General features: G+C 43.5%; 1 pseudogene; it reads right to left on the bottom strand.

Annotated features, from left to right (window-relative positions):
* Positions 1-224: 224 nt before the first annotated feature.
* LOC120929939 lies at positions 225-319 on the bottom strand (annotated as a pseudogene).
* Between the last annotated feature and the right edge of the window lie 11339 nt (positions 320-11658).

Below are 11658 nucleotides of genomic sequence, written 5' to 3'. Positions count from 1 at the left end.
CACCTAATCACATTCTGGAAATACTACCCGCTCCTCCCGGTAAAAAGAGGAGCAAGGGTTCTCTCCAGAACAACTGACTGGGGCAGATACCACCAAATCCAGGCCAAAGGCCAGGGACCCGGCCTCCTGGCTTCGATCTCATGCCTCTCTGTCCCGATCAGAAGGCTTTCACCTCCACGCCAACAGGCTTAGCGTCCGCCGACTGCCATCCCGTTCCCCCTCTCACAGGGTACTGGGGACAGTCAGCTTAGCACCACCTATTGGCAACTGATAAGAACAGATACTACACTTGATCTTAGCCAAAAGGCCGAGAAGCGATGGAAAATGGAAAACGCTTGGAAAAAAAAAACACTTAAAAATTACGGTGAGTATACTTTGCTTACACTTTGCTTAGTGTAGTAGTGTGTGAGTTTGTTGTAACTTGGTTAGAGTTTGTGAGCTTCCCTAGGCCACAGCCTTCCTGGCCTTCATAGTGTTCTCACTCCAAGCAGGCTCTGTTTCAAATGTTTTTGTGCGGAGGAAGAAACCGGTGTTGGGTGGGGACTTTGCACAATTCAGTACCAGTTATAAGGCAGAAACTGCTGCTGATTTCTTTTTTTACCTGAATGCTGCATTATTTTTATTTATTTTTTATAATTACTTTCTTTTTGAAGAAATCTCCGGGGAAGCAGTGCAGTCTTTGTGGATACAATGGTAACAATGTTACAAATACATTGAATTCTCTGCGCTGACAATAGATATGAATAACATGTACAAGAATAAACAGAATGGCTTTGTTATTGCACTTCTTGAGCTTTTCTTTTGTAAACTATTTAGCCTTTTCATTGAGTTTTCTCTATTTTTATTTTTGGGTTTGGAAAGGTGGGGACAAAAGCAAGCTGCATTCTACTTTAGCATATAATGTATGTAAAATCTAGGAAACTTATCTTGTTTGCTTTCTTTTGTGAAGGCACGACTTTGGGGCCGACTCGGCAAAGCGATATCAAGACGACTTGAGAGGCAACTTGCAAAATGACTTCTGTATTGAAGTCAATGCAAGTCGCCCCGAGTCGCCTCCAAAGTCATGCAGGAACCTTTTTCTAAGTCGGAGAGACTTGCGTCGCTCCTATTAGAACCGTTCCATTGAATAGAGCGGACCGCGACTGAGTCGCCTGAAAGGTCGCCCCTGTGTGAACCGGCTCTTAAAAGCCATTTGTTATATCTGACTTATAAGCGCACAAAAACTGTTGATGGTGCCAGAAATCCTATTAGCTTGTAACTTTCTATACACTTTGCCCTTGCTGCACTGAAATGTCAAGCAGTGTAATTGGTGTCCTGTGCCCAGTTCTCATATGTGAACTACAGAACACCTCCCTCTTAGTAAAGAGGTGACTTAATCAAGTGACGCTTTATAGCAGCCTTTCTCAGCCTTTTTACCCTGGAGGAACCCTTGAAATAGCTTTCAGGTCCCCTACTAAAATTATATCTGCAGATCCTGGTACATAAGAATGGTTTAAGAGTGTTAAATAAAAATAAAGATTTTGGGTATACTTAAAGAGGAAATAAAGCCTTAAAAGAAATGCATAGCATACTAGCTCATTATGTAATACTCACCTCCGATCAAAGCCCCCACAGCAGTCCCTGTACACCGCTCAGGCAGCCGTCATCTCTCCCCGGGGTTACTTCCGGGTATCGCATGGTATTGCGGGAGCTGCCAGTCATGGCGCGGGCTCCTTTAGGAATGGCACGATCGCTGTTGCTAAAGTGCACCTGCACTGTTGTCTACACCGGCGCCTGTAATTTCTGTAAATATCTCCTAAACCATGGAGGTTTAGGAGATATTTCAAGCACCTACAGGTAAAGCCTCATACACACGATCAGCTTTTGGCCGGGAATCCCGGCCGTGTGTATGCTCCTCACAGTTTTTCTGACTGGACAACTGCCCAAAAACAGCCAGACAAAAAAAGAGAACCAATTATTTTTTTCCCCCCGGGAAATCCGGCAAACTTTTGTCCAGCGGTTTTTGGCAGTTTTCCTATGGAGCATACACACGGCCGGGATTCCCAGCCAAAGCCCCATCGCAGTTTTCCTGTCAGGAAAACCGGCCGTGTGTAGAGGAAAGACTGAACCGAGCAGGTTCTCGGCTTTCCCCTCTGGATTTCCTGTCGGAAATCCCGTACGTGTGTACGAGGCATAAGCCTTAATCTAGGCATACCTGTAGGTAAAAGTGATTGTAAAGGATTTACAAGCACTTTAACATTGGCCAGAAAAAAAGCACAAACAGTAAAACGAAACCCTCATACCGGTGGTCACTTTAGAGGTAACCCCTTATGCCTCATACACACGGTGGGAATTTCCGACAAGAAAAGTCCGATGTGAGCTTTTGGTTGGAAATTCCGACCATGTGTATGCTCCATCAGACTTTTCCTGTCGGAAATTTTCGCCAACAAAAATTTTAGAGCAGGTTCTCCAATTTTTCGACGGAAAAAATTCCAATCAGAAATTCTGAACGTCTGTAGCAATTCCGACGCGTAAAATTCAGATGCATGCTCAGAAACAATTTGACGCATGCTCAGAAGCATTAACCACATAAGGACCGGACCAATATGCTGCTACATGACCCAAGGGGTTTTTACAATTCGGCACTGCGTCGCTTTAACAGACAATTGCGCGGTCGTGCGACGTTGTTCCCAAACAAAATTGGCGTCCTTTTTTCCCCACAAATAGAGCTTTCTTTTGGTGGTATTTGATCACCTCTGCGGTTTTTATTTGTTGCGCTATAAACAAAAATAGAGCGACAATTTTGAAAAAAATGCAATATTTTTAACTTTTTGCTATAATAAATATCCCCCAAAAACATATATAAAAAATATTTTTTTCCTCAGTTTAGGCCGATACGTATTCTTCTACCTATTTTTGGTAAAAAAAAAACACAATAAGCGTTTATCGATTGGTTTGCGCAAAATTTATAGTGTTTACAAAATAGGGGATAGTCCCGGATCGCTCCCCGAGGGAATCCGACCGCCGCATGTAGCAGGGGGGGGGGTCCCGATCGGACCCCCGATCCACGTCTAGGCAGGGACGTACAGGTACGCCAATGTGCCTGTACGTGCCATTCTGCCGACGTATATCTACATTTGGCGGTCGGGAAGTGGTTAAACTTCATTTTCTGAGCTCGTCGTAGTGTTGTACATAACCGCGTTCTTGACGGTCGAAAGTTCAGAGAACTTTTGTGTGACTGTGTGTATGTAAGCCAAGCTTGAGTGGAATTCCGTTGGAAAAAAACAAGGTTTTTCAGATGGAAATTCCGCTTGTGTGTACAGGGCATTACATTGCTGATATTTGTGGACATCGCTGTAGGCAGGAGATCAGTCCACCACTGTTCTGTCAAGGAACATCTAGTAACCTCTGAAGGAAACCTCTAGCATTCTCAGGAGGAACCTCAGGGCTTCAGGGAAACCTGGTTGAGAAAAGCTGCTCTAAATTATTTAGAGAGGTGGACTAGATACTCCCAGAGGAAGGAAGAGCTTAGGTGTAGCAGGAAGAAGGAGGAACTGTGGTCATGCTTCATGAAGTGGTCCATTTAAAAATGTTTATGAAAAGAAAAAAATCCTGCAAGCAAACAGTTCAAATACTTGATTTTGTCCTAAGATGATTTTTTTTAATGTTTGTGACAAGGTCTTTAATAATTTTCATATTGACTGGACTTCTCATTAAATATCCCAAATGCATTATGTACACGGGACGTTGTTCAACCTCTCCAGAACAATTTAACTTGACAGCTAAAAATCAGTGTCTAAAAAGTGCCGTTTAGCCGCGTTTACATGCTGCATTTAGCCACGTTTTGTTAAAATGAAGAAAGTCTGTAAACGAAGCGCTGCTAAACACAAGTTGCTGCGTTTAGCGCTTCAACTGCCTCTAAACACAGCTTCTGAATGCATTTTTTGGGGTTCAAGAAAAAGCCTCTAAACACAACTGCCTAAAAACGACTATAAACAACCCTGTGTACATGTACTGATAAGATAATGGAGGAAACTTCAGGAGTAGTTGAAAAAAATGCCCAACTGCTCATAAACGTCCGTTTACCAGCAGCAGTGTACATGAGGCCTTACATGCCAGGTGAGGCCTTTTTTGCATTTTTAAATTAAGCCAACCCGTTTGGTTAGTCATATCCAGTTGAATGTGGAGTCCAGTTGAATGTAACTAACCACTATTAGCTATACTATGTCCTGGTTAAACTAGGTCCTTCACAGACATAAAATGTAGCTTTTTTTGGTCAAAATGACAAATAAAACTGACTGGTGTTGACTTGGTGCCAAATCGCCAACTGTATAAACAAGACAGGTAATTGGAGCTTTGTAAACAGACTATGGGGACTATGGGAGTGTAAAGGATTACATGATTAACTTTCTCTGCCTCTACTTTATAGGTAAAGTTGATCCAGGGAAAAGCCTCTCGGGGGACCAGAAAGGAATTTTTTCCCCTGTTGTAGCAAATTGGATCATACTTTGCTGGGGGTTTCCGCCTTCCTCTGGATCAACTATGGGTAAAGGATTTTGTATATGGGGTTGTAATTTTTTTTTTTTTTTGGTTGAACTAGATGGACTTGTGTCTTTTTTTAACCTGACTAACTATGTAACTATATTCTTCACCTTTAGCTGGCCATATATACGTATAGCAGGCTGAATGAAAAAATAAATAAAATTACACATACTGAATCTTCCACCACAGATTCAGTATTTTGGTAGTCGACTCGTCATCTATATATATAAAACTCAACGTGTGTGTGTATGTATGTTCCAGCATCACGTCCAAACGGCTAAAGATATTAACATGAAACTTGGCACACATGTTACTTATATGTCAGCAACAAACATAGGATAGGTGGTTTAACCCTTACCCACCCCCATTTGCCATGGTCGGGGTTTTTCTTTAAAGTCCCATTCAACTCTATGGGAAATACATGTTACTTCATAACTTCCAAACGGCTGTAGATATTTCGATAACACTTGGTCACATGTTACTTATATGTCCACTTAAACTATAGGATAGTTAATTTATCCCTTAACTACCCCCATTTGTGAGGGTCTGGGTTTTTGTCCCATGCAAATCAATGGGACATGTATGGTCCCACATAACTTCTGTACGCCTGGAGATATTTCAATAATACCTTGTACACATATTACTTATATGCCAAATAAAAATATATGACAATTAAATAACCCTTACCTACACCCTTATATAAAAGATGGGTATATTACTATGATTTTCCTCCCCAAAAGGTTAAGATAGGAAGACCGGGCAACGCCGGGAATTCAGCTAGTTTACCATAAAAATACGAATGGCCGACAATCATTTTCCTCTCAGCTCGATATTTCAGTCAAGGGATGTTCGGCAAGAGGAGACAAACAGTGCCACTCACTGAGTGAATTTTGGACGATTCATCAGGAAATGCAGATCGCATATAGGGTTGCCACCTGTGTAGGAATCACCCGGACAGTCAGGGTTTTAAATCATGTGTCCAGGTTTCAGACAGACTGAAACCCGGACACATTATTCAAAGGCAGTGTGTCCTTGAGTAACAAAGATTGTCACACAAATCTGTTGCCATCTGGGAGCAGCAGGTGCCTGTTTTGGGTCAAGTTCGGCATCACTGGGTGGCAGGATGATGATGTCAGGGCAATTTGGCCACACCCACAGCATGCTATGCACACCACATTACTACTCTCCTTGGGGCACCCAAAGGTGTCCCAGGCCACTAAAATGTTCGGGTTTAACTTGAAGGAAAGGTGGCAACCCTAACCGCATGGCCATTTTTATAACCTGTTTTTTTCCAGGCTTTTATCCCTTAATGTGTATTTGTTACAGTCACTTATATAGCACAACAGGTTACACAGCGCTTCACATACTATACATTCACATAAGCCCCTGTTCACAAGGTCTCTATCTCACTTGCACACATACACATCCTAGGGAAAAGTTACCTACCAAGATGTCTTTGGAGTGTGGGAGGTAACCCACATAAGCACGGGGAGAACCTGCAAACTCCACGCACATAGTTTCCTAGCTGGGATTTGAACCAAAGACTCCAGTACTTTAGGACAGAAGTACTAACCACTAAGCCTTATGAGCCTGAGAAAAACACACTTTCTTTCCCTTCAGGCCTACATTCATTTATCCACTGTATCTGTAGAGGCAGCCAAGGTCATCACTTAAGCTGGACTTCAAACATGTCAGACTTTGGTTGACTACATTACATTGTTGTTGGTGTGATTCATAATTTTGAAAGATTACATTTTTTTTTTACTTTGCAGCTCAAAGAAAGTGGCATATATACTGCATTTGTGACAAGATCGTCAGGTATTTTCTGTACTTGCTGAAAATGTTCTTGAAAAAAAAGAAAAAGAATGCGGCCATCACATCTGTGGACGGGAAGACTGCAATATATGCCTTTTTTGTTTTTGGGTCTAAATATGCTTTAATAAACATACAATGCCTTTACACACATGAACTTTAAAGGCATTCCAGTCCTAGTCTGTAGCGTTCAATATTGAGTTGGCCCACCCTTTGCAGCTATAACAGCTTCAACTCTTCTCGGAAGACTGTCCACAAGGTTTAGGAGTGTAGCCTCGTACACACGCTCGGTTTACTCGGCAAGAACCAGCAAGAAAACTGCTGGCAGAGCTTTCTTGCCGAGTATACCGAGCGTATGTACGAGGCTTTCAGGTTTCTCAACATGAAAACTGCATAGAATCTAGACGAGAAAAATTGAGAACATGTTCTCTATTTTACTCATCGTGAGATTCTCTGCAGTTTTCCTCCAAAAAAACAGAGAGTGTGTATACTTACCTGTCCCCATGAAAACCTGCGCATGCTCAAAATGACTTTGACGCATTTGCGGTAGCTTCCTAGGCATAGGTAGGGTGCAGCAAGATGGCGGCAACGGCATCGAATGTGACGAGCGCATGCTCGTTGTATGCGATGACGTCACTGCGTTCTTGCCTTTCAAGAGAACCTTGGTTCTTTTGAAAGGTGAGTCTGTAAACTCGGGTGGCAAGAGATTCTTGCCAAGAATCTCGTCAGGAAAAACAACGTTTTTTTCCTGACGAGATTCTGGCCCGTGTGTACGAGACTTGTGTCTATGGGAATGTTTGACCATTCTTAGAAGTGATTTGTGAGGTCAGGCACTAATGTGGACGAGAAGGCCTGGCTCGCAGTCTCTGCACTAATTCACCCCAAAGGTGTTCTATCGGGTTGAGGTCAGGACTGTGCAGGCCTGAATCCTATGACACAGAGAAAGTCAAAAGCAGAATAGAAGAATACTGATAGTAGAAATTTTTAGCAATGCAGGAATACTGTGGTGCTGCAAAAGTGCATAGGCTGCACTAATCACTTAGGTCTACTTGCCGACCGCCCACCGTCGTTATGCGTCATCACTTTGAAGATGGATATCTCGGTAACGGCAGCAGCTGCTGCCACAACCGAGATATTCATCTCTTCAGTGGGCGGTCCTGTCAGCGATAACGGAGGTCTCCGCGGCGGATTCGCCGCAAGATCGCCGTTATCGGTGGCGGGAGAGGGCGCCGCTCTCCCGCGCCCTCCGCCGCTTACCGTAGCCGTCGGTAGCGGCGGAGGAGATCGGGACCGTTCGGCAGCTGTGTGGGGTTGCGAGTGAGGGAAAAATCTCCTTCACCCGTCCCCATAGCTCTGCTGGGCGGAAGTGACGTCAAAACGTCAGTCCCGCCCAGCGTCTTAAAGCAACATTTTTTTTTTTTGTCATTTGAAAAAATGACAGTTTCAATTTTTTTTTTTTTTTTTTTGCATTTAAGCCTAAATATGAGATCTGAGGTCTTTTTGACCCCAGATCTCATATTTAAGAGGACCTGTCATGCTTTTTTTCTATTACAAGGGATGTTTACATTCCTTGTAATAGGAATAAAAGTGATAATTTTTTTTTTTTATTTCAGTGTTAAAAATGGTAAAATAAATAAAAATAAATACGAAAACCTCCAAAAAATTTTTTTAAAGCACCCCGTCCCGACGAGCTCGCGCGTATAAGCGAACGTATACGCGAGTAGCGCCCGCATATGAAAACGGTGTTCAAACCACACAAGTGAGGTATCGCCGCGATCGTTAGAGCGAGAGCAATAATTTTAGCCTTAGGCCTACTCTGTAACTCAAAAAATGCAACCTGTAGAATTTTTTAAACGTCGCCTATCGAGATTTTTAAGTGTAAAAGTTTGACACCATGCCACGAGCGGGCGCAATTTTTAAGCGTGACATGTTGGGTATCATTTTACTCGGCGTAACATTATCTTTCACAATATATAAAAAAATTGGGCCAAATTTATTGTTGTTTTATTTTTTAATTTAAAAAAATGAATTTTTTCCAAAAAAAGTGCGCTTGTAAGACCGCTGCACAAATGCGGTGTGACAAAAAGTATTGCAATGACTGCCATTTTATTCTCTAGGGTGTTAGAAAAAAAATATATAATGTTTGGGGGTTTTAAGTAATTTTCTAGCAAAAAAAATTTTTTTAGTCTCGTAAACACCGACTCTGAAAAACAGGCCCGGGGCTAAAGTGGTTAAAACTATTACATTAGATATGGTTTCTTTGCTTGGAGCCTGCCAACTGGTAACAGTCCTGATGAACAACAAGAGAAGTGGACCTATACTTAAAAGTGAAAGTATTGTTCATCCACCCTGCCAGGTATCTGCTCCCACTTCCGTAATTCTCACCTAGGCAAGAATTACGTAAGCTTGGCCAATCCACCCATGTGACGTGTCCCAAAAGGCTGTGGGACCAATCTGACAGCACAGCGTGATTTCAAGCATGCACAGTGGTTACCAGCTTGGCCAATCTACCCATGTGACGTGTCCCAAAAGGCTGTGGGACCAATCTGACAGCACAGCGTGATTTCAAGCATGCACAGTGGTTACCAGCAAAAAAAGCGGGAAGTCACAACTGGCTCCACATCCATGATGGTGGCTCCGGGGATCTGAAGACTGGAGAAGAACCGGCCCCAATGAAGACATTGCTGGACTCCTGGCCTGGTAAGTGTTTCTTACAAGTAAGCAGCTACAGTATTTGTAGCTGCTGAGTTTTATTAAAAAAAACTGTTGTTCCTCTTAATGTGAATACAACCAAGGGCTGTACAAATCCATAAACACAAACACATGTTCTGAACGCCTATAACACACGCACATACACACTATCTATAACCACACAGTTGTCTAGATAAACAAATACATGCAGAAAGCAGGTGGATAACACAAATAATACAAAAACATACGCTCTCCAACACCTGTCGTGGTTTTATAGCCTCGTGTGAATGAAAGCTTTTGACCAAGCACAAGAGAGGTCATCTACAGCCAGCTAATGGGACTTTTCACTTGTTATAACAGGCATGGCCTGTCAGTGAAACACTTTAGAATAACAGGAAATCAGTAACTCTAGATATATAAATAAGCATATGTGACATCGCTGGGGTACACCAGACCATAAATGATATCAACCTATTAGCATTATCCAAATAAATATGTAAACTCAAAGAAATACATAAATAAAAACGTGCATAAATGAAATAAATAAGTACCGTAAATAATGTGCCGTAAAATATGCCAAATATGACTTATGCAATAAATTCATCAAAATATTGAGCAATTGTTATTTTAACAAAGTGTCCAGTGCAATAATGTACCACAATAAATATATAGGGGCAGATCCACAGAGAGAGTACGCCGTCGTATCTACTGATACGCCGGCGTACTTTCAAATTTCCCGCGTCGTATCGTTGTTTTGAATCCTCAAAACAAGATATGACGGCATCTGGGTTAGAAATGACAGGCGTACGTCTTAGATGCAATTCTTCGGCGTCCGCTGGGTGGCGTTCCCTTCGTTTTCCACGTCGAGTATGCAAATTAGCTATTTCCGACGATCCACGAACGTACGAGCGGCCGGCGCATTTCTTTACGTCGTCTCTAGTCGGCTTTTTTCGGCGTATAGTTAGAGCTGCTATTTCGTGGCATACTCAATGTTAAGTATGGCCGTCGTTCCCGCGTATAATTTAATTTTTTTAATTTTTTTTGCGTAAGTCGTTCGTGAATCGGGATGGACGTAATTTACGTCCAGGTCAAAACCAATGACGTCCTTGCGACGTCATTTCGCGCAACGGTGGGAAATTTTGGGACGGCGTATGCGCAGTTCGTTCGGCGCGGGGACGTGCTTCATTTAAATGAAACACGCCCCCTACCCGCCCAATTTGAATTCCGTGCCGTTACGCCGCTTGAGATAAGTTACGGCGGCGTGACTTACGGCGCAAAATCTTTATGGATTCAAAGCCAGGTAAGGTACGGCGGCGTAGCGTATCTCAGATACGATGCGCTGGGGCAGATCTTTGTGGATCTGCCCCATAGTGTTCCAAAAAGAGTCTTGTGCTGCACAATAAAAAGTGCACATACAAAACGTGAGAACACAAAAAAGTGCACAGGGTGTACTCATGGACCTCCTTTCGAAGAGGGAGGGCCCTTACCCTTACCCGGCTTTCACATACTCTACTTGGTTTGGTTTCCCCAATTTTTTTCCGACCCATCATAGATACATGTTTGCCATAGTTTCACTACTGAAAGCTCATGACTGCTCCTTGAGAGGAACCTTTTAGGCCCCATATACACTAGGGTTGTCCCGATACCAATACTAGTATCGGTATCGATACCGAGCATTTGTGCAAGTACTTGTACTCGCACAAATGCTTTCGATGCCTGACCCGAAACTTGGTCGGCGGTGAGTGGAGAGGGCGGGCGGCATCAGTAGGCGAATCGGGCCGCCTCAGTAGGCGAAGTGGACGAACGGATTCAGTGGGCAGGGAGAGCGGGCGGTGTCAGGCGGATCGGGCTTAGTGGGCAGAGCGGTCGCCGTCATCTTGGCACACCCTGCACTTGGCCAAAGTAAACCAGCAGCTGACATCTTGTTACTTCCAGCCCATGTAGTTCGGGCTGGGTGTAACAAGATGTCTGCTGATACTTACTGATGCCGAGTGCAGGGTGTACCAAGATGGGCGCTGCAGCATAGCATTTCCTCATGTCATTTATTACTGCATTTCAGTGCCTGCCCATAAGTGCCAAGCCACCTGTCAGTACCATCAGTGCCCATAAGTGATGCCTATCAGTGCCAGCCACCTGTCACTGCCATCAGTTCCCATAACTGACACCTATCAGTGCCAGCCACCTGTCAGTGCCCATAACTGCCACCTATCAGTGCCATCAGTGCCCATAAGTACCCCCTATCAGTCCCACATGTCAGTGCCGCCCATCAGTGCCAGACACCTGTCATGCCAGTGCCCATAGGTGCCACCTATCAGTGCCCATCAGTCAGTGCCATCTATTAGTCCCCATCAGTCAGTGCCACCTATCAGTGCCCATCAGTCAGTGCCACCTATCAGTGCCCATCAGTCAAACTGTCACATGGCATTAAAAAAAAGGATCGGTAATCGGTATCGGCGAGTACATGAAAAAAAGTATCAGTACTTTTGCTTGGTCCTAAAAAGGTGGTATCGGGACAACCCAAATACACGTTATTTGATTTTCTGCAGACTTTTGTCTTCAGATTTACCAAAACCATGTAGTGCAAGGGCCTGCCTGATTGCATACAAATTGAAAGTCTGAAGGTTTGACCTCTTA

The sequence above is a fragment of the Rana temporaria genome, chromosome 2 (assembly GCF_905171775.1).
Source record: "Rana temporaria chromosome 2, aRanTem1.1, whole genome shotgun sequence".
Classification (NCBI taxonomy): Eukaryota; Metazoa; Chordata; class Amphibia; order Anura; family Ranidae; genus Rana; species Rana temporaria.
This window is presented reverse-complemented; position numbering and strand designations above follow the sequence as displayed.